The 24,390-nt window shown below is 45.0% G+C and overlaps 1 protein-coding gene and 1 long non-coding RNA gene across 4 annotated transcripts in view; one reads left to right on the forward strand and one right to left on the reverse strand.

The window, feature by feature from the left end:
* The window catches only part of IGSF11 (immunoglobulin superfamily member 11), a 122,020-nt gene that overhangs the window by 90,314 nt on the left and 7,316 nt on the right, over positions 1-24,390 (reverse strand). The gene's annotated exons all lie outside the window — the stretch shown is intronic.
* On the forward strand, positions 6,161-7,953 carry LOC311608699. 2 transcript variants are annotated; one of them, XR_014783086.1, is made up of 3 exons: positions 6,161-6,214; positions 6,339-6,434; positions 7,095-7,953. It is a non-coding gene; the product is annotated as an uncharacterized lncRNA (long non-coding RNA). The 2 variants fall into 2 exon arrangements; XR_014783087.1 differs by having other exon boundaries at positions 6,167-6,434.

A 24,390-nucleotide genomic window follows, 5' to 3' on the forward strand; every position in this document is an offset into this window, starting at 1 on the left:
CCTTTCATTTATTTTCCAAGGCTTGACTACAACACCAAGTTTCAGTCTGCATGTGCCTTAGGAGACTTTTTGCTTCTGAGACAATGTAACCTCACACAAACAACTTACTGCAGGAAGGGCTGATTTTGATTTGTGGTTCACAGTTTTCAGTCAGTGCACAACAGTCCTTTTTCCACCCAGGCTGCGCAAATTCAAAACTCAAAATCCACTGCCACCACCTCCTCTCCATCAGCAAATGTACAGTTGATTTTTAAACCCGTTACTTAAAATAGCACTATTGGGATTACTTCACCCTTCCCAATCCCTGAGTCAAGAGGAGCCTATCCTACCTACATTGTTATGAACAATGATCTGAGAACCAGAGAAACAAATTTGACCAGTGTAAACAATGAATCAGGGTAGGCTGACACCCCAGTGACCTTCCTTCCATGAGGATAGGCAATTCTTGGTTTAAAAGAAAAAAATTTAAAGCAATAAACTTCAAGATTATTTCAGGACCTCAAGCACCCCACAAAGGAGAAAGGAAAGCCACGCTGGCAATCTGCAGTGGAGGTCGATGTAAATATGACAACAGCGCCCAAACCCCACTGCAGCTGGCTTGAGAATGTGGCCTTGTGCTCAGGAATACTAAAACCTCTGATAAGAGTTCTACTGTGAAGGCTTTCCAGGAAAAATATTCCCCCTTCCTCACTACAGCACAAGGACTAGATCCGGGGGGGGGGGGGGGGGGATTCTAGGATACACATTCACCTCTCCCCTAAAGAGACATCAGTGACACTTTAAGCATCCCAGGACCTTAAGAATTTCTGAGTTAGGGCAAACTTCTTTTAGAAATAAACATGTTTGCTTGTTAGGGTTCATCTTAAATGTCTCCTCAATGGGCTATAAGGAATGCTCACGTATGGTCAAGCATTATACCGGATGTTTCCATGGAGGTGTTTTGGGACAAGATTAGCATTTAAAATAGCTGAATGAGGAAGGGGAATTGCTTTCCATGTGGGGGAAGGCCTTATCCAATCAGATTGACTGAGCAAGAGCAAATCCTGCCTGATGCTCTAAGCTGGACAGCAGCAGCTTCTGGTTCAATGGTGGCTTTGGTCTGGATCTAGCCTAGGATGTCAGCTCTGCAGGCTTTGCTCCCCTCTCCCCAGTCACAGGGGCCAATTCCTGATAATTAACTTCTCTGAATACATGAACACACACGTGCACACTCTCGCTCCTCCTTGGAACCCTAACTATGCCATCTGTGGATACAAACTATAAGCTACTTAATCCATTTGCTCCAGTGTGCAGCCTTCTAGACCATAAATTCCAGAGGCCAACCAGCAATCTTAAGGCACAAGATCCAAAATGTTTTATCATGCTTTCTCATTTCCCACATAGCCAAATTCCTTTGTAAAACCCGTATTACTAAACATGAAGATTATTCATAGATTGAAGATTATTTTGCTTTTTCTCCAGGCCTTTCCAGTAGGGGGCTTTTTGCTTCGCTCGGCACGGGTTTCTATGCTATTTACAATTACCACACAACCTGAGAAAGTGACAGCACTACCACAGGCTGGATTTCTACCTTCAATTACATGATACCCAGATTACAAATTAAGCATGAAAAGTCAAGCCATGCCACAGAGCATAGCGCTTTGATGTGATGGTACATATCTGGCCAAATTAAGCCAAAGGAGAAGAGCGGTACCCGTGAGCAAATAAAGGAAAAGAAGAGAAGGGATGAAACTCAAGCACAGGAAGAAAGGTGTGTAGAGAGAGTCATCCTATGGGCAGCACCCTCACACCTCTCTTCTTCGTGGGCCCTACTTCAGATCTAGGACAGCCACCACAGGGGGCAAAGGATGCACCATGGATAAGAAGGACCCTTCTAACAAAAACAGTATTCATGAGGTCACAGACACCCAGATGTATTTCCACAGCTGCCTCCCCATTGCAGTGTTGCTTACAAGTCACCAAAAACAAAACAAAAAACAAACACAAGAAAGAGAAGTGAGAAAAGTCAGGAGCCGCTTTGTAGTGAACCTTATGTGCCCGCTTGACCGTACTGAGGAGCACCCGGATGAGTGGAGAAGCCGCTATGGCTGTGTCTCTGAGGACATTTCTAGAATTGATTGCCACTGAACTGGTAGAATAGTTACAAGACTCGCCCTCCGGAGGGTGGGTGCAAAGTGCAAACTGCTTGAGTGTCTGGTCTACGCCAATTGCAAGTGTTTGTAGCTTTGTCCTAACGATGACTTCATGGTGTTGATGGCTCTCAGCAGCTAAGTTCCCAGTTTAAGGAAAAAAAAAACTATCATCACGATTATGTCTAAAAAGCAAAGGAAGCAACCCAAGGAGCCAGAGCCAACAGAGAATGAGGGAAAACCTTGGAGATGACTGAGGAGAATGTCAAATTTTATACAGAAATCCCACGTGGTTTTATGGAAGATACTTGAGCATATATACCTAAAGCACAGGAACAGACCAAAATTAGTGTGACCTACACCAAGGCCTCACCACCTAACATAACCACTGCATGTGGAAGCTATGATCCAAGAACACCTGTCATCTAACAGACGGGAGAACTAGAGACTACGGGAGGAGCCCATGAGAGAAGAGGGTGGCAAAGTGGAACCCACGGTTTCATGGAAATACTGACCAAGTCTCTCACTGAACAGTGAACCACAGATGTACAGGGAAGACTTAGGGCAGCCTGACATGAGGTCTGACCCACCACCCACCTCAGGCATGACAGAGTTTGCGGGCTGCCTGACCAAATGAAGTGGCTGTTTACTGAACAAGTAATAATAACCAGCACATCATGGGGCCAGAGAGCAGATACCAGACTCCAATAAACCACTTGATTCAATAAAATGATGACATGATTTTAAATTGCACCACATTAAAAAAAAGACTGAAATTTTTGATTTAAAAAAAAAAGACAATTGATAGATGCTATAGTAGACTGTCTGTCTGTCTCTTATACTCCCTCTGATCACCTTCTCTCCTCTGTTCTCTCCTCTCTTTCCTCTCTCTCCCTGCAAACACTTTTGTAGACAGACAAAACAAGGTACTGTGGTATATATGACTCTTGGAGGCAGAGAAGCCACATTACAATGCACTATGAGCTGGAGACATGGGAAACCTTGAAAAAAATATATATATATGTGAAGCACAAAGGCTAGAAGACTTACAACCCAGATCCTTCCGTCTTTTCATTCTAGCCCTTCTCTCTCTCTCTCTGTTCTCTTCAGGCCCTCAACCTTATGTTGCTCACCTACACAGGTCAGGCCCTTCCACAGCCATTGAGTTTAGGTGCTAATCTCACGGAGAAATACCTCACAGGCACACCCAAAATGATATTTAACCAGCTCCTTAGGCATCCCAAGGCCCAGGCAACTAGACACATCAAGTTACCTTTCACAGATGCCAATCTCAAGATGAGTCAGATGCGGGAACTATCTGACATGGATTTTAAATTATCTATTGCAATTACATTCAACAAAGAAAACGGGCATTTATAATAAACGAAAAGACAGGAAGCCTTCATTTAAAAAAAAATAGAAGCTATTATAAGAAATAAAATGAAAGACTAGAAATTTTAAATGTCTGCAATTTAAAGTTCATTGAATAAGCTCCAAAGCAGAATAAAAAATAAAGGAAGGAAAATCAATTTCAAGATAGAATAATAGAAATGGGGAACTTTTCAAAGTTAAGAACATTTACTCCATAGTAAGAAAACAAAGAGGCTTTAAAAAATAGAGGGGAAAAAAACAAGCAAGCTATTTGGACGAAAGAAAATAGTGCAATTACTTTGAAAAACCGTTTGGATGCTTCCAAGAAATGTAAAAACCAACCATTTCACTAATAAACATTTACTTACCAACCCCCAAAAAGTAAAAGAGTGAAATGTGTCCACCGCTATCTCTTCATGGTACTCCCCAAGCCAGAAACAACTCAAATGCTCCCCAGAAGAAGAATGGGAAAACAAAGTGTATCCACAAAGAGGTTTTTCTCCCCAACAAAAACCAAACTATTGACACATTCAAATGAATTTCAAGATCATTATGACCCAGGATGGAGAGACACTCAGTGGTTAAGAGCTCATGTTGGCCTTATAGAAGACCCAGGTTCAGTTCCTAGCACCACATGGTGGTTCATAACCATTCATAGTGCCAGTTTCAGGGGATTCCATGCCCTCTTCTCACCTCATGGGTCAGGCATGCATTCGTACATATACATACATGGAGGCAAAACATTCCTACACATAAAATCAATCTTTAAAAGAGGAAAAAAAGTTAAGAGTTAATAACAGCTATTTTTAAAATTGTATTATGACAAGTGAAAGATACGAGGTTAAAATGTGTGTGTTATAGGGCTCCACCTTAACAAGTCTATCAAACCAAACTAACGCACAGTCTCAACAACAAGTAGACCAGCATCTTCTTAAGCCTCTTATAGGTGATCTCAAGCACAAATAAAAATGTCCTGTATCTTTACCGAAATAGTGACTTGTTGGACATATCCAGCCATTACAAAAACGTTCTCATTACATAGTTTTAAAATGTTTCAACTCAGACTGAACCTCAATGAAGTTAATTGGAGGTGGGGGTAGGGGTAGGGGTGGAGCGACAGGGGCAGAACCTTGTCAGTGACCACTTAAGGGTCCTTTATGTAAGGCACAGTTAGTGACTTTATAAGCAGACCCACCTGGGTTCTCATCCGAGTTCCCACAGTCCTGTCAACCAAGGAACAGCTTAATCACACCACTGAGCCCCTCTGTCTTTATTTCTAAAATTAGGATAATTGCCTGTCTTACACTGCAGTTGACAAGAAAAAAAAAAAAAAAGAAGTTCTGCCTGGGAGAACCTAATAGTGTTCTGTAGACAGCAGCATTGTGCATCAGTGCGCATGGTAATTCAGGAACATGTGTTTGTCAAACTTCTAAACCAAGTACATGGTACTTAAAGACTCTGAGTTGGCACAGGGGAATTCAATCTCAGATGCCTGCTTGGCAATCAGGGACACCAAGTGGAGGACAGGAAAGACACAGAAACACACAGCGTATTTTGGCCTGGCTAGTGACTTAGGCCCAGCATGTAAATCAGCTAATGCATCAAAGATAACCACTTTAAAATCACCATTTTACATGAAACTGTTGTGGTGAGGACAAAGGCTATTACTTATGGATCAGGATTTAAAAATAAAACATGTTGTATTTCTATGCTAAAGTTATGCTGAAAGGATGATTTAGATGGGTGAGAAGATACAGTTGTTGATAAGCACTGCCAGCTTCACATGACTATTAGGGAGGGCAGGGGAGGGGAGGAGAGGGCAGGGCAGGGGAGGGCAGGGGAGGGGAGGGGAGGGGGGAGGAACGGAGGGGAGGGGAGGGGAGGGGAGGGGAAGACAAGCAAAGATGGCCTTTCCTCCTCCCAGGCCATCGGGACAAGGTCTGCCCATTCCCAGTAGTATAAGATAGACAAGGGACACTCATGCAACTGAGGATAAAAAGCCCAGAGGAGAAGGAATGGCCAGAGAATCTGACAAACAGAAAAGGTGGCAGACTCATCCAAACAAACTCAGGAATAGAGAAATGTCTGGGGTCTGCTGTTCTCACAACTATGCATTGTGCTTTCCAAACCTTTCACCAGATTTCAAACTATGATTTTCACAGACTTCACTCGATGTATTTATAACTCACATCCTCCTTGCCCTATGAAAAGATAGCATCACTCAGTTTCTGCCCAGGTGGGTACCACCTAATGATAGCAATGTGAACGTCTGGTCTTTGCATCAGTCTAGATTCTGAGATCTGGTCTGCTCCTTAACACTTGAACCAGTGTTCAAGTGTGGGTCCCCAGGAACAAACACACCACAGTTTTTAACATTCCTCACCTAATAATTGAAACGCCATCAAATCTTACACCTCCTTTCCTTCTTGTGTGCCCCCTATTCTAAGATGGAAATCCTCTCTTTACAATTGTTTTCATAGTGTTTCATTTATTCAATGAAAAGGGGGGGGTGATTAAACCACTTTTATTTTCTCCCAAAATCTCAGAACCCCTCATTTAAAAACTAAACAAAACAACAAAAGAAAAAGAAACCCAACCCACACTGAGAAACACCTCTGTACAAAGCCCACACAGTACCCAGAACTGAACGGGCGTTATTACAGGAATGAAACCCAGTAACAGGCACAGAAAGGGCTGCGCTGGACTCGAGTTCAGTAGGTTACCAGCATCTTAAAAATACCTATACCTGTGGAAGTGGGGGAGACCAGGCCACCATCAGAAGGCGCTGGGGTCCATAACTTCCACGAGGAGCACGCTTATTTCCGTGTCCATGCCCAGGAGTCCAGAGCGCACACAAGAAAGGAGCGTCTCCTTAGCTCCAGAAACCCAGGACTCTGATGGGGACCAGTGCCACCTGGCTAGAGGCAAATGAAGGTAAATCTCAACTGTGGATTTTTGCGTTCTAGCATTAAGGGGGAAAGTTCTAAGGTTACAGACGCCTCCCTATGCCCTCTCCTATGTAAAGACTGAAAACACACAGGAAAAGATAGCCATAAGACGTTCTACCTTGCATTCTCAATAATGAAGATGACGCTTAAAGCAAAGCTCTGCCCTGAACACCCATTCGCTCCTTATGGAAGGACAGAGGGAGGCAGAACAAGCTGACAAAACCAAGAACTATTAAATAGCCCATCCGCAGCGATACATACTGGCTCAAATCAAGGTATTTCTGTGGCCCCTCCTCTGGAGCATATTCCTAGTGTGAGCACCTCAAACCTTAACGCATACCACTCTGGAGCCGTGGGGTCCTTGTGCCCTTAGCACACTCTGCACAGCCTAGCGAAGGTATGGGGGGGCTGCTGACGAGCCCCCATGTTCCGCTCCCGTCCGGCACTGCTTCATTCGCCTGACTTGGTTATTTCCCAAATGGTCAGAGCACACTAGTTGCCATAGGCTTCACACTGGGTATCAGCCAAGGCCCCAACAGTATCAGGGAGTGGGGAGGCACAGGGCTCATGCGTGGGTCTGTGAGAAGAATAATCCTGAGAGAAAAGCGAGGAAGCCGAGACACAAGTCTTGCCATTCCCATTTCAGCTGGTGGTGGGTGTGGAGGCTCCGTGTAACTTCCATAATAGTTGCTGAGGCTTGTGGGCCTGGAGCAGGACGTCGAGGGACCCCTCCCAATCTCCAAATGGAAACTGCTGCTGCTGCTGCTGCTGCGTACCTGGGGTCCTCAGATGTTTCCGGGCATGTATAACAGGTCAGGCAGGGCTGTTCCCAGTAGGATGGGTATGAGGCATCATGGAACTAGGACCTGGTATCTGGCCTGGCTGGAGGAACAGCGTGAGAGCATCTGATGGTGCCTCAGAGGGCTGGGGAGGTGGCTGCTAATGAGGCATCATGCCAGGGTGCCCTGGCCAGACCAGGTCCTGCTGGGTACCGGTGTGCCTGCTAAGGGTTCTGGGCATTGGCTGCTGTGTGTGGAAGGTTCTGGTATTAGGCGATTGCTGCCTCCGTTATCCTACAGCCTCTTTCTCTTTGTCCACAGTGGTTTCCAGCTCTTCAAAACTTCGAAGTTTCTCTTTAGTTCCTTCATCTGTGCTTCAAGCAAGAGAGCTACCAGGGATTTCATCTTTCTCTCTTCCACAGCAGCCAGGTGCTTGCGTTTGGGAGCAGCTGAGGCGCCAGCAGCTGCTGCGGCTGTGCTAATGACTTCCTTCAAATTCCCTGCTCCACTTTCTTCTTCCGGTACCAAGGTCTCTTCCTTCACACGTGTCAGTGATGTCCTCGACCACTGCATTCTCCTTTTCTTCTGAGTTAATATCCTCAATAACGTCACTATCTTGTTCCTTCTCACTGTTTCCTTTTTCTTTTTTCTTTTTTTTTTTTCCATTTTCTCTATTTTGTGTTTTATCACCTTCATCTGAATAAAAACTATGGAGCATTTCACCAATCTGTGTGTCATCCCTGTGCAGAGGCCGTGCTGATCTCTGAATTGCTCCAATTTTATTATATGTGCTGCTGAAGCAAGCATTCTCTTTACAGCTCTTTCATGCACACTTTACCTTGTATTTTGGCTTTGAAACAGTGATGACTCCAAGGTTTTAGTAGGTTTTTTGAGAATCTGGCAGACTCGGTTTCTTCTGCCAACTAGGAATCTCACATGATCTTGTAGTATCCCAGCGGACTCTTCACTGTATCCTAGCCCGCTGCAAATCCATCCTCCACACAGCTGCTACAGGCAAGTGGCTAAAAGCAGTTCTGAGCAAGTTAGTCCTGTGTGTAAAACTCACAGGCCTTCTCCCTGCACATGAGGTAAGACCTAAACATCTACCGCCTGCCCCCCCCCCCCCGGCCTCTGGCCTCAGCTCCCCTCCATCCCACCTCCCTCCATGTGGAAAAGGCTCATGCCACTTCGCAGGCTAGTCTCTGCTTCTGTGTTTGGCTGGCCCGGGCAATGTCCCCTCCCTCCCTCCCCACCACCCTTCTGCTTCCTGAATGTCCAGTCTTTCCACTCTCCCTCCAAGATAAAGCTTCTAGACCCATCGCTCCTCAATTCATTTCCTTTGATTTTTTTTTTTTTTTGAAATTTTTCTGTTGGGACTTTAGAATGAGACTGACTCTATAAACACGCATTTCATATAAGATCTGATTCCTACACACACCCGGTGGCACATGCCTATAATCCTGACAATCAAGGCTAAAGTAGGAGAATCAAAAACTTAAAATTCAGCCTGGACTGCACAGTATCAGACCAGTCTGGGCCATATTACAAGACTCTTGTCTCGAATGAATGAATGAATGAATGAATGAATGAATGGATTCTTCCATATAATTTCCACTCTAGTGGAGGGTGATATATACTTCTAAACCTCAATTGTTTGTTCATGCCTTCCATGCCTCTGGACCATTGTTTGGCCCCTTCAACAACTACAGAAGATATAGCCTAGTATATTCTAATGGGAACAAAGTGGCCTTAAAACATTTAGTTTCCAGACAGTTTTCTCAATGAGTTTTCCTATAGGGAAACATAAGATATATACTGTTTATTCTTTTGACAATATTAAAACATCTACGTGACACTGGGGACTGGGCTATATTCTAGAGACATGATAGTCTTCAAAATAACTTGCAAATAGGCTTTTTAGAGAGAGGGGCCCTGATAACTCAGAGGAAGGTTCCTTAGAGACTACTGAATCCAGTCCAGCCACACAGCAGAGGACGTGTCCTGCCTAAACCCATCCTGCTAGTTTGTAGCAAAAGCAAGACAGTGGAAGGTTCTTAGCCTTCCTCTTAGCCTTCGTCTCCTGGCCTAGTTCACTAGTGTGAAGGACTTCCAAGCCCTTAAAAAGATAGAGCACACGTTAGTTTAGTTTAAGATACTGTATACATGCCAGCTGTGGTAGCACCTATCATCCCTGCACTCGAGGAGGCAAAGGACCAAGAGTTCAAGGCCACCCTTGACCACAGTGAACATCAGTGATCTATCTCGTCTATAACTCTGTCTCCAAAATAAATAAATAAATAAATATAAAACCCTACATACACATCTGAACATCTCAAACCGGCAATCAGCGCATGAACGGAGACTTGACAGCGCAGCTTACGAAGGGAAAGCAGTGATAAAATAAAACAAACTTAAAAGAAACAAGAGAGAGTTGGAGCTGTGGGAGCAGAGCGGATGACATCTATTTGCACTCGTTAGCACAGCCTGGCATGTGCGACGCCACCCCCTTGGGTAATTTACATTTTTTTTAAAAGCATGTATTTCTAAATTTAGGAAGTCAGGATAATCAGGGTGGAAAAGCCCATCTGTTTGACGTTCTCTCCAGCTGCTGCAGATCCTGAAGTGAAACTGGAGTCTCTTCTCTGTGTCATCTTCGCCAGTCTGGACTGTGAGGACGTGACAGAAGCTGAAAAGCAGCTGAGGGCAGGGGTCTCCAGTGTGGATTATATCTGGGACATGATGGGCCCACACACACACACACACACACACACTGAGCTTAAATAAACCTGTCGCAAATGCTGAAGTGCATTTGTGCTTGTTTGTGCTGTATGTACATTTCTCTTATGTAATATCATTGTGAGGTAAAACTACAGAAAGACCCGGGTAAATACCATGCTTCACTCTTTAAGAGGTTAAAACAATAAAGAAAGGGACCAGAAGCATTGCTTAGCTGCATTATTATTATACTATTATTATTATTACTATAACCTAAGCACAATTTCACTTTATCAACAGCTTTCCTAGAAGTGTAAAAACACCATCTGAGAAATGAACATTTTTCTGGGCCCACAAGCCTTTTCTGCATAGTCTCCCTGTGCCAGACTCTGGAGCAAGCGATGCTGAATGATAGCAAAGCAATGAAGGTTCCTGTTAGTGCTCTGTGCAATAAAGGAGTCATTTAGCCAGAAACAATGACAACTGCTTGGATAAACTCCAGCTTATTTAACATAGCTAGCCAGGGTGTCTGGTGCGGACTCTGGGACCAACATGACCAAGTCACTATGATGTACCTGGAAGACATGAGCGAGCATCCCACAGGGGTACAAAGCACTTTAAAAGCATGGTTACCTTAAGGGCATTTAAATACACAGCTTTTTCTGACATACTAGTCTTAATATACTTGTATCTGTACCAAATGAATATTTTAAGGAGTGATTTGAAATGGATCTTTTAGTGTCATCTTAGTCTTTTAGTGCCTTAGATGTTGGAGGTTTCTCTTCCTCCTCCTCCTCCTCTTCTTCTTTGTTCTCTTGTCTATTTTGCCTCCAGTATGTATCTCCAATACCTAGAACAAAGTCTAATATAAAACAGGCACTAAGAAAATATTTAGAGAGTGACTAAGGAGTATTAAGAAGGAAGAGCGGGGCTGGAGAGGTGGGTCAGTGTTTCAGACTACATGCTGCTCCTACAAGGACCTGTGCTGAGGTCCCGGGGCCTACCCCCAGATCCTGGCATTTAACAACATCCTCTGGCTTCTACAAGCGCTTTATCCACACGCATATACCCGTACACATACACACAGAAATACATATGATTGAAAGTTTTAAATAGTCCTTTAAAAAAGAAAAAGCCAGTCCCAATACGGTGCTGTAGAAACAGTGGGAAATCCACTGTGTACCAGGAGTTGCAGGTCCGTTTCGCCATCTAATCCAGTCACTTGGTAGACAGGGGTTATCTGTTCCCCTTTTCACAAAAGGAAGACTCAGGCGTTAAACATTACCCTGACCACAGAAGAAGAAGAAAAAAAAAAAAAAAGACAACGTGCAACCATCTGGTCTATCTCACAGAGCCGAAGTTCAGGCTCAAAACTTTTCCCAAAAAACGGGGGTTGGTTGGCAAAAACCAGAGGCCAGACCAGGCAGGGAGCTGAGCTGAGAAGTTGGTGGCAGGTTAGAAAGCAATGCAGGAAAAGAAGAGGCACACACGAAAGAGGTAGGACTAGATAGACCAGGGCCAGATAAGAGGCACCAGGGGCAAAGAAGGAAGGGAGGTGTGTAAGCCAGAGTGAGAGCACAGGGCCCCAGAGCTCCTCAGCAAACCAAGCCTGTACGTGCCAAGTGTTGAAAGGTCCTTAAAGTGAGAACTACCGGGAAAATGTCTATACGAGCAAAACATGGCACAAAAACTACTGACAAAGATGGTGGGCACTTCCCATAATTTATTAGCCACTCTGTCACTCTGGATTCTCTATAAAATTGTCCTTATAAGTCTAAAGGGAAAAGCCAATTTCCAACAGAAGGAAGGGAACACTGTAATAGATTATTGTATAAGAAGGAAAATGTTTAGGACGCCGAAGCAAATAGTTCAATGTGTACAGATCATATGCATAACAGAGCTTCAAATGAGTTACCATAGCTACCAAAAGATAATTAATTTTGAGGAAACAAAGAAAAGAGATACCATTAGGGGTAGTTCTGAAAGAGCAGAATAATAAACACGCCGTCCAAATCTGATGAGCAGCGCTGCTTCCCACTGACCACTTCTGACACTGGTTCCCGCTCTCTTCTGTCTGGTCTGGTGTACTCAGGCTCCTCTGAGCTGATGTAAGTCTCGCTCAGACCCTGGAACACTCTGTCAACTCCCCACATGCTCTAGCGACACATCTAAGTTATCCACACAATTATCTAAGTCATCTATTCAATTACACACTATGCACATGCCACCTACTGTTTATGGAATGAGCATTTCCTAAGGAGTGGCTGAGAAAAGAGTGCTACACAAACAACCAGTTGTAAGTAACAGTAAACTGATGAGAACAGAGAGAGAGGGAGGGAAGGAGGGAGGGAAGGAGGGAGGGAAGGAAGGGGGGAGGGAAGGAGAGCGCGCAGGCACGCACACTAAGTCCAGGGAGACTGCTTTGGGCATCAAGCGACATCCCAGAAGGGCACTGAAGCAACAATATTGCTTTCAAATCCAAGGAATAAAAGAAGGAGGAGGAGGAAGAGGAAAAGAAAGAGGAAAGATTTCAAGATGAGGTAGTATTACTGTTCATCAAGCCAGAAAATGAGTTTAAAATTTTTTAAATTTATGACACTAAATAAAAATTAAATTCAGCTATGTGACCCTATTTGACCTTTTTGGTCAACATATTCATTTGTAAAATGAAAATAAGGCCAGGATATGCTGGAAAGTAATTAAATAATGCATATGGGAGGGCTAGAATCTATCACACACTCACAAATCACTCCCCTCTTCTGTAAAGCTATAAGCTCAGTGAAGACAGATAAATAAGCTCTATGCTTCTTTCCTGCTATTGACCCCAAAACATACGTGGCAATTTTTAACATGCTCCCTACATGCTACATGACTTTGACAACATGAGTCTTCTAGCATTCCTATTTGATAATGATTTTTGAAAAGGAACTCTCTGGTTGGCAGAGCTGAGTCCCCCAATGGGTAAATCCAAACTACTTAGTAAGGACCAGTGATGTGGAGACAGAGGTGGGGGAGAGTGCAGCCTCACGAGGGACAAGTGCGGAGCCACGTGAGACTCACTCTTCCTGGACAGTTTGGTGTTTCGAGTTTCCCTGTGCTTAGGGTTTAACACATTTTCGTTGTTAAGGTTCTGGAAGCCTTTGTAGGACCAGTCACTAGTCTTAGAAATATTTCCCACATTCTTCAAGAGTCAGGCCCTAGAATGAAAACAAAACTACTGTGAAGGCCAGAGCTAAAGAGGCAAAATCTAATGCACTTACTGACATCTGAGCCTGGCACAGTGCTTGCCTCTTCCTGCGGTGTCTTACGTACTCCCCAAGGGCACTTAACTCCAGGGACTGACGTTCACCCGGCTCTGCAACGCACCAGCCACTTCTCCACACACCTCACAGGCTTATCTTCAGAACTAATGCATAAACACATATGAAAGCGTGTGGTAGTGCATGGCATTGCGGAGGCACCCCATATTTGACACCCAGACTAGAAACGTTAAGACCAAAACCAGAGGGCGTGTGTGTGTGTGTGTGTGTGTGTGTGAGAGAGAGAGAGAGAGAGAGAGAGAGAGAGAGAGAGAGAGAGAGAGAGAGAGAGACTCGGAGAAGTGGTGGTGGCAGCAGAACTGAGGCCTCTCTGGGCTGGCACTGGATGGAGGATAACTCGGGGGGCCACCCTTCGGCACATGCACCCCAGAGCCCATTCAGCTTCAGGGTCCCAAGCTGTGTACCCACATTCAGTTCACTGTGGGCACCTTGGCATCAGAAAGAGCCTGCCAAAATCTAAGTATTAGAAGAAAACACTCCAAGTGATCAAGAAAATAAAGAGGCTTTTTCTCGAAAGAAAAGATCATCTACTGAGATTTGGTAAAGCAGCGTTAGTACCCCTCGTGTAATTGCTACACGCTTGTGGTCGTCTTGGCATATCGGCTTAAGTGAAAAACTAGGACAGGGCTCAAGATTTGGTGCATCTGGCTAGATGAAGACTCTAGATTCCATGGGACTGGCTGTGCATCTAAATAAACTGTATGGAGAGGAGGGTAATACGTCAACTCCACTCCTCTGTTCAGAGATACGCACATAGAAAGCAGAGTCTTCTTGTCCCTCAAACTGACCTGATCTTCCTCGGCCACTTCTCATCCTGGCCCCCGATTAGTCAGGGTTCTCTAGAGTAACAGAACATATAGGATGAATATATAAATAAATATAAATAGATGATATAGATTATAGATATAGATTGTTAAGTGGAGGTACACATACATACATACATACATACATATATACATATATATATGGGATTTATTAGAATGGCTTATAGGCCATGGACCAACTAGTCCACCAACGGCTGTCTATGAATGGACGGTCTAAGAATCTAGTAGTTGTTCATCCCATGAGGCTGGATGTCTCGATCTTCATTAAATACCGAAACCTCAAAGAAATGGGCTCTAACACCAATGAAGGAAGTAACTTGCTAGCAAGTGAAAGCAAACAGGCACAGAGCAAAAGCTCCCTGCTTCCTGTCCTTATAGAGGCTTCCAGCAGAAGGCATGGCCCAGGTTAGAAACAAGTCTTCCAACCTCAAAAGATCTGGATTAAAGGTGTGTCTTACCACCTTAAAGATCCAGATTAGAAGTGGATCGTCCCTCTAAAAACAAAACAAAACAAAAAAACTCCCTCACTGGTGTGACCCATGTGAGGGTTTTAACCAACTCCAGACATAGTCAAGTTGACAACCAAGAACAGCCATCATCCCGGCCCCCCCCCCCCCCCCCGCCATAAGCATCTACACCCATTCTGAATGAGCAGCTGCAACCAGGCGGTTAACTAAGGTCCGTGTAATCTGATCATCTCAGGCTGAGCCAACACAAACAGCTTCTGTGGACAAACATGTCCATCTTGCTGTTGGAAGGTTCAGATAAATACTCTGTCTTTAAGATTTCCTCCCTCTTCTCTGCTTTACTAAAAACAAAAAGTGTGTGTGTGTGTGTGTGTGTGTGTGTGTGTGTGTGTATATGTGTGTGTGTGTGTGTGTGTGTGTGTGTGTGTGTGTGTGTGTGTGTGTGTTAATGAATGAGAGTGCTACTCAAGCCACCTCAGGCCAGGGGAGGAAAGGGTCAGCTCTCCTATCCACATGAGGTTCTCTGGTTCACCACCTGCCTCTGCCCAAAGATCCTGGCAAGGCCCTCCTTCACAGAGAGATGGTAAGTAGAACGTATCCTGTGAGGGGCTCGAAAGTGTGATGGGCCATGTACAGGTTCCCAGCCTCGTTCTGTGGTCCTAGACCTTCTTCTGTGACCACTATAGACTAAATGTCCGTGCCCCCTCAGAAGCCAACTGTTGGAACGGAATCCCCAAGGTGGTGGTATACAGAGGTAGGCTCTTAAGACATGAGTAGATCATTACTGGACCCATCATGACAAGACCTGCCCCTCCCATCACCCAGGGACACAGAAAGATGGTTGTCTCTGAGTTAAGAAGCAGGAAGCATCGAATCTTCCAGCATGAAGATCTCAGACTCAATGTTCTCAGTGAGGAGCACATTTCCATGTCTATGCTAGCACACTGTTCTCACAGTCTGAGGCTACAACCCCATCAGCCCAGAAGTCTCTTGCATGCATAGGTGGGTCGTGAGGAATGCAGCACAGCCTCAGACTCTGCTTGTTTCTGGCCGCTCCCTTCTTGCCATTACACACACACTGTAAGTGGACAGCTTTAGCTTGTAGGACCCAAGAGCCAACCAAATCCCCCGTCTGTGGGTGGAATGCACGGACAGAGCAAGGATGTGTGTCCTGAGCAGGCACTCCATGCAAACCAGTCAGGCCATAAATTGCATCAGATTGAGCTGGGTCGCTGTCCCTGGAAGGCTGAACCCTACACCTTTTTCATCCCCAGGAGCCTAGAGGATAATAAACTCTCCGGAGAGGGGAGGTTGTTGTTAATTCTAAGATCTGCGGAGCGCATAAGAAGCAAAAAGGCAGTGCCTCGCTGCCTCTGATAAAGACCACGCCGGGGGGGGGGGGGGGGGGGGGGGGAAGCACACAAGGCTGAGTATCCGGCTTTATCATCTTATACCTGATGTTTTAGCTGTGGTGTATTTACACTTCTGTTTCCTTCCTTGATCCTAACGGCAAGTATTCTACAGGACTTCTTTCCTGAGTCGCATAAGTCTGCAAATTATAACTGCGGTGACAGTTCTAACTATAGGGACACATATGTTAAGTACCTAAAGCCCACATTAACTCGTGCTGTATAAACCACAGCAGCATATGTAGGGTGGGTTTTTGACTGTGGTGGAAAACTGAAGAACAAACAAACTTTAAAAGCTGATGAGGCAACTCTCTTATAAAAAGGGAAAATGTAAAATCAATCTAACACTAAGTTGGCCAAATTTTTTCTGTGCACTTTCTGAAAGCTATCTTTGAACTACAAATTAAAATTCCCTACATAAAACAAACAAACACCGGTGGTATTAGGATACAAAGGGCTTAATATGTAAAATGCTATGTACAACTAAATTGATCAATTGACAAGAAAGCGCTATACGGTTAGAAAAATAAGATAGTAAGGTAGAAAACCTCAGCTCCAAACAAGGAAGATATTCATGGAGAAAGTGGCCACGGTAAGCATGGTGGTAGCACAGGCTAGCCCACCAAGGCCCGGGGGTTAGTTCCAACCCCATGGAACTATTCAGGTGGGGTGAATAGATTATGTCCCATCAGAACATGTGAGGTGAAATGGCCCAGACCGACAGACAGTACCTAGCAATCACAGGGTGGATGCAAACATTTGTGCAACCACTTTGGAATACCGGCAAGCAGTACCTACTAAAACAAGACATGACCTGTGTCTGTATAGCATAACTTGCCAAGCCACGCATGCCAGAGTGTATGTAGCAAGGCAGGGAAAGCCCAGGGAGTGGAAGGTGTACAGCAAGGTACAGGGATTGGACTTGGGCAAGCTGAGTGGGGCCAGCATCCAGGAGGGACCACATAACCAAGACAGCCCCAAACAAGCCACCAGAGGCTCTTGGCCACTTGCTGATCCCTGAACACTTGAACTTCAGGCAGAACAAGCCATGGGGCGGTTCTGTAGAGATCCGGTGCCCAGACCACAGGCTGTGTGTTGCACACTAATATCCAATACAAATACTAATGAAGGGCTGTGGCTGCCTCGCTGCCAAATGGCAAGTTAATTTTATCACTAGAAAAAAAAAGGACGTGACGAAACTGTGCCTCGATATTGCTGATCTCAGCACTGTGGCAGGAAAAATAAATAAATAAATAAAGCTTAGCTTTCTCTTTAGTCTAGACTCTGAAAGGTGACTCCGAAACACTTGGTTCTTCGTAAGAAGGCACTAAAATGTGGCTTTGGCTTGGCACCACTCTGTACAGTAGAAACGATGGTCACTGATTGCGCCAGTTACTTTTTGTTGCTGTGACAATCATCTTTAGAAAACACTTACTGAAAATAAAGGTTTGAGTTGATGTTTCCAGAGGTCTCGGTCTGGACCAAGCTGGCTCCACTGCCCTGTGCCTAGGCTGAGGCTGAACATGGTGACAGCAAATGAGTGATACAGCTATTCACCTCGTGGTGGCTAGGACACCCCAGCAAGTAGGGCAGGGGTGGAAGGAAGACACTGTGCTCCCAGGCTTCCTTCTTTTCCCCTTTTTATTCCAAGTGACCTGCAGCCTAGTGGGCAGGACCGCCCCAGTTGTGCTGCATTCTCTTCCCTTAGTTCCCCCTGGAAATGTCCTCAGACATATCCGGAAGTAAGCTTTGCTGATCTCCTTAGGTATTTCTCAATCCAAACAAGTTGACAACAAAGATTAACCATCAAACCTTGGGGGAAATGATTCACTCAGTAAATTGCTTGAGATCCAAGCACAAAAACTTGAGTTCAGAACCCCAGTGTCAAGGCCAGGCCTGTGGCTAGAGAGTCAGCTCAGCAGTTAAGAGCACTGGCTGCTCTTCCAGAGGAATCAGGTTCAATTTACACACCACTCACACGCAGCTCACAACTGTAACTCTGGTTCCAGGGAATCTGATTCCTTCCTCTGGCCTTCATGAGCACGAGACACACATAGTGAGCAGACATATTTCTCAGAATGGTTTCCAATAGAAGGTGACAGACATCATGACACTGCAATCCTGTCATCTCAGCACTTGGGAGATGGAAACAGAGGCAGCTTGCATGTGTGCAAGGCCAGCCTGGGCTACATAGTGAGAGTCTACAGCAAAGCACAAATCCAAAGAGAGGCGCACTGCAGTGGTTCTCAGATACAGAGCGAAGACGGGCATTACCAAAAAGAGATGCGCAGTACCGGAGATGTCCGTGGGTATCCCCTGAGCAGGAAGTGAGAAGAGATGAAAACTTAGGTCTGCACCAAGAATGAAGCCTTCACATTGCTAGACTGCAATATGGCACCAACAGAAGCAGTGGGCCCCACACCTATGCCTTGCCCCTCATTGTCAACTGTGACGTTTTTACAGGTGTCCCTCTCTTATCAGTTTCCTGGGAGTTCTTATAATGTTCTTATATTTTTGTCAGGTCTTTTTGTGAATCTATTAAGTTTATGATGTTTAAACTTTTAGTCTGTTAAATGGTGAATTACAGAAAGATGTGTACACTATAGAGACAAAGCTAGAGGGACAACCCGTGTTAACAGGAAACAGTGCAGAGTCATAAAGGACATCAAATGATATTCAAGCACTGAAACACACTGTGCATGTGTGTGTGTGCGCAGGCACGTGCGCGCCCACCCATGTGCCACCCCCCCCCCAGAAATAAAAACTTATCCTGTGGGTCTCTGTGAAACACTACGACCAACAGAGTAAAGATCCATGAGAGGCAAGAAGGTAGCTGGGTCCAACACAACTCGGTAGCCAGTTCTGGTTCCATCTTTGGGAGTCTGACCCCGAGTACTTTATTTTAGGAACATTTAAAGCAGAGTACAATTCGGGGGGGGGGGGGTAGGGGATTTTCCTGGTGATAATTAACTCAATCCCCTGTACACAACAAAGCGTAAGACATGACTATGTAGAAATTGTAAAGACATATTCCATAAAGGAGGCTTCTAGAGATCAACTACACACGACACCTTCCATCAAGACAGGTTCCATAGACTGACAAGGTCACAATAGAGTCAGGGCAGGGGTGGGGTACGGGGATGAGGGGGATCTGGTGTGCTCTTAGCCACACAGACAGCACGATGATGGGTAACAGGTCAGTGTATTCCTTGTTTGAAGGCACAAGCCTGTGTGTTTAACATTCCAAGCCGTCCTGGTGCTTATCTATGAGCACAGGGCCTCGGTGCCTCCCACATTGTCCTGTAAGTCTTCTGGGGTTCGCCACTATTATCAACAGGAGGGGCAGGTGAAGAGAGCCACATCTGCCACCTGCAACCTGGCAGAGAGTAAAGGATGGGTGACAGTAATGCACAGTTACCAGCCAGAAAACTGAAAGTGCCATAAACATAAAAGGATGTCGATATCATTTGAGAAGGGTTGGCTGAAAATAGCAAGAAGATTGCAGGGAAGAAAGATTTTAGGGATTCGCTGGTTTTCAGTTATTGGCTATGAGAAGCAATAAATGGCCTTTGCTTATAAACAGGTCATGGGATCTCACACAGGCCAGCATGTAGTGTGTGTAATGCAGCCACAGTGAGCAACAGTCCTTACATTCTAGGTAATGTGGGAAACTGGGCCAAGCACAAAATCAGTCCACCTGGAATTTAAACACACACACACACACACACACACACACACACACACACACACACAGCATATATGTCAAATGTGATTTTTTTTTTCTTGATGTGTTTGAAGTGGAATGATAAGTAAAGGGTTTGCAAAGCTCAGACATGAGAAATCTGAATTAGTCCATGTGCCACAGTTGGGAAATAAAAGAGCTGGGAAAAGGCACCAGTACCCTCCACTGCAGTCGGAGAAAGGCGGTCTGCCAACTTCCGCTGCAGAAGAGGATCTGGGCGGAGAGCTCGGGAGGGAATGCTGAAGAGTGCAAATTATTTTTGTGTTCACGCACTTCATCATCATCAGTTTATAGAATATTTGTTAGACAGTGAGGAGTAAGCAGATTTGATTTATTTTAATGCAGGCAGATGGCTTGGTCATGGAAATCGTGAAGAGATTTACCAAGCCGCTCCACCAGATCAAGGACATTATGGAATTAAAGGGCTTGAGGAGACCCTACTGGTCTGGAGCTCACATTCTATTTTCTCCTTTAATGACAGAGACAATTTGACTTTCTGAAACAACCGCGGGGGTGTGGGGCAAGAACATACACGATCCATTCAAAGGAGTGCACATCTTAAGAATGCACTTGGCAATATGAATTGACCAATAGGCAACTACAACATGCCGTGCTCTGAGGCCACTGAAATTGCAAATGAAAGACAGTTCAGAGTCCCAACTCCAGGACGTGTTTTCAGGAAAAAATGACTCATGTTTAAGTTTCTAAAGTGATCTTGACACGTACGGCCTAGATTCAGGAGTAACTTGTCCACCTGCAAGAAAGGTTCCGCTAACGTGACGTGATAATGTACTGGGTAACAGGCTTATGAGTTACACAGGTTTCTTGGTCCTATCAGCCTGACTGATTCTGCCCATCTTAGAGACCATCTGGCTTTGTATGCAAACAATATCTTTCATGAAAATGCAAAAGAACAGCCTGGAAAACACTACTAATGGCATGAAGCCATCAGCAACACAACTGGCTTTAAGCTGGGGACTAACCACGTCCCTCACAGCTTGCAGTTTAAGAACCAATTGTCCTGTAAGTGGCTGTGGCTTGCAGTTTTCTTAAAGCTCCTGGACTTCTTGGGTTTTTTGTTGTTGTTGTTTTTGTTTTGTTTTGTTTTGTTTTTTGTTTTTTGAGACAAGGTTTCTCTGTGTAGCCTTGGGTGTCCTGGACTCCCTTTGTAGACCAGGCTGGCCTTGAACTTACAGCGATCCGCCTGCCTCTGCCTCCTGAGTGCTGGGATTAAAGGCGTGTACCACCACGTAGGTGCAACAGTGAAAAGTTTGTGCGTCCTGTAGTCTACAGTGTAAAGCTCAGACACCCGCCTGTCTTTTGGCGGGGTGCAGGAGGTTCAAGACAGGGTTTCTCTGTGTAGCCTTGGCTGTCCAGGACTCACTTTGTAGACCACTAACATTGATCCGCCTGCCTCTGCCTCCCGAGTGCTGGGATTGAAAGCGTGCACCACCACGCCCACCAACCATCTGCCTGTCTTAAACAAACACTAACAGCAGCACCGGAGCCAGGGAAGGATCAGATGCAGCAACTGTGATAAAAAGATGCTCGCCTAGCACACCCTGCTTTGGACATGATAGAACGAGCTAAGAGGGAGGGGAAGGGGGCGCAAGCACATCCTACAAGGTGATGAGCAGACACCGATCTCAAAGTAAAAACTTTAACTATTGCTTGCATCGTAACTGCTCTTTATAACCTTCGCAACAGATGAAGATGGTTTAACAAGCTAGAACTCGCCAGGACATCTCACTATAGATGAAGGATGGGGAGCAAAGACTTTTGTGGGAGTTTTACATTAAAAGCAGCCATATAATATCTTCAGATGACCTCACCGCTAGAAACTAAAAGAACAGATTTCATAATCTAATCCCGTCATCCCCCAGGTGAATGCGTGCCTGGCAGGCGAATGGCATGCCGGGTCACCTCTCCAGAACGCACTCTGCACAGACAACGCACCTTCCTGACCTGAGGAAGGCTGATTAACCTTTACCGCTGTCCTGAAGCGTTTGCTACGTATCGGGTGCCAGGCTTGACCGCCTACTAACGTCGGGTGTTGTTTAATTCAGTTTTCCTCAACGTAAGAAAAAAGTCCCGCTCCCTCACAAGCTAAACTCAAGTTTGCGCATGACATAACATCCACAGGGGAAATAAATGAATTTTAAACTCCGTTTAAACTCTCTGGCTGGAAAAGTGCATGAGATTTGCACAATGCTCTTCCCCCACAAAATGTTAGCTGTCTATATCTAAGTATTTCTCCTTTGGGTAAGCTGGACTACAGAAATGCAGGCACAGATGTACAGGCTGTTATCTACAAAGACGTTCGCTATCGCTAACGGTCCAACCATGAGGCAACACACCATGGCTTCTGCGTGCTATGAGGAGCTAGGACTGTGGCCAAAGAGAGGGTGGTGAATGCACGGTTCCTGTGAAAAGGGCTCCAACATTAACTTGCTGAGCTTTAGAAGTAAATTACAGAACATTATGTCACGGATTCATTCAAGAAGCAGCTGATGTGTAGGAGGTTTGTTTCATGCTTACAAAGAAGTCTAGACCTATGCACAGAAAACCAGAGTAGCCAGGGGGTAGAAGTCAGGACTGAGTCATTGTGTGTGTGTGTGTGTGTGTGTGTGTGTAGATGTGTGTGCATGTGTGTGCACATGCCTGTATGTACATGCGTGTGTGTGCCTGTGTGCGTGTGTGTGCATGCCTGTATGTACATGCGTGTGCGTGTGCATGTGTGTGTGCATATATATATATATACACATTAAATGACTTTTTACACTGACAATGTCGCCCTTGAGATTAAATATTATATAGTACATATTAATTGTATGTTGTCTCCAAAAGAAGAGAATCTAACATCCCATTGCCACAACACTAGCGCTCCAAGCACAGCCATGAGCCTCAAACCCTTTCAGAAAGTCTGTGGGATGAACACAAACATTCTTAGTATCAGTAAAGTGTTTTGTCCCTCCCACCCTGTGCTGACGTCTGTGCTGACGTGCAGACGCTGTGGTGGTTGACACTGCTGGTGCCTTATCATTTGGGCCAAGGCCTTGGCACTAAGCTGTACTGACGGGCGCTGGCGTCCTCCCCACTACGCACTCATGGTGGGAGAAAGAAAACTCTAGTTTCATCAACATCCTTGAAAAATAAAACTGTAATTTTACCAGCTCCTGGCCTTCATCTTTTACAGTATTCTGTGCCACAGAATATGTAATGTGAGACATTAATCATGTACACTATATACCAAGGAAAGTGGCTGTCCCAAGGAAAAGCACGCCACAACCACGTGCGCTCAGAACTCAGAGAACACGTCATCTCCTTAGTTCAATATGCAGATTTGGGAACAACACACAGAAGAGGATGGTGACTGAGATTCAGGACCTGACAGATACCTTCTTAAAACTGAAGCATTTGCTACGTTTCGGGTGCCAGGCTTGACCCCCTACTATTGGACAGAGTGAGACTATCCTTTCAAGTTGTCTGCTGCCAGTGACATAAAACTGGAGCAAGTATTAAAATATTATAAAATCTGTATGTGACATCATGCACCAAATGGCTCCACACACTCTGGAAGACTGCTCTGATGCAATTGGTATCAAAGGTGATAACTGTCTTTAAAAAAAAAAAATTCTATATTGTAACATACATCAAGTTAAGCCAATGAATCAGTATTTTCCAGTAGTTGGAGGTGTAATATTACAAAATAAAATGCATGTGTGAATGAGCTACTCCAAGCCAAGACAGACCAATGAAACACTTGGGGACAAGTTGTCCAATTCCAATTCCACAGTGCACCCAATCTTTAACAAACACACCACATTTTGGAAGAATATTGAAAGCATCCAAAATTATGTCACATTCTGGAATGATATTAAGAGTACCCGAAATGACATGAAAATGTCATTACGATTCTACCTGTGCCAGGGCCAAACAAACTTCACAAACTTTGACAAAAGCAAGACAATGAATTTATAGTGTGCGGGATGCAGAAGCAGGTGTACGCCAGCAAGCCAGACTTTAAAAGAGATTTCCAGAAATGTCACACAGAAATACTCATGTTATTTGGTTTGGGTGGTAATAATTACTTCAAAGGAAATTACATTGTTTCTTTTACTGTCTCACAGGTTTCTTGGTGAGTCTCTGAACGACTTGGCTTTTAACTCCTAGCACAGTAAATATAAACACACTCTACATAAACAAGGCACCCAGTAGCCCTTGATAATCTCTAAGGCCACAAGTGTCTTTGCAACTGGGAAACACATTTTCACATGTTCTATAGGCTCTCTTAAGTCTTGGCCAGAAAGAGCTTGTTCAGCAACCTGCGTTTACCCGTGGGCGGCACTGTAAATGGTTTAATCAACGGACGCCTAAGACGCTAGCCCTGTATGAAGATGCTGGCGTCACAGGCGTGACGTCTAGTATGCTGCAGCCTCTGTTTTTCCCACGTGTTTGTGTTCTGACAGATAAGCTTGACCTGGGCGGGCTGAGGGAGCTGCCTGACTAACAGTGATGCTCCAGGTCCGAACAGGAGCAGGGTAGCACAGTGATGGACGTTTGCTATTGGCTGATAGTTAAGCCATCTCAAGTGCGTGGTTGGGGATTGGGCAGTGAGCAGTGGGCGGCTTCTTGGCATTTTTGAGAGGGCATAAACAACCCTGCGGATGGGGAAGATGTTGCAGT

Source organism: Acomys minous (assembly GCF_964271855.1).
Source record: "Acomys minous genome assembly, chromosome: 11".
Classification (NCBI taxonomy): domain Eukaryota; kingdom Metazoa; phylum Chordata; class Mammalia; order Rodentia; family Muridae; genus Acomys; species Acomys minous.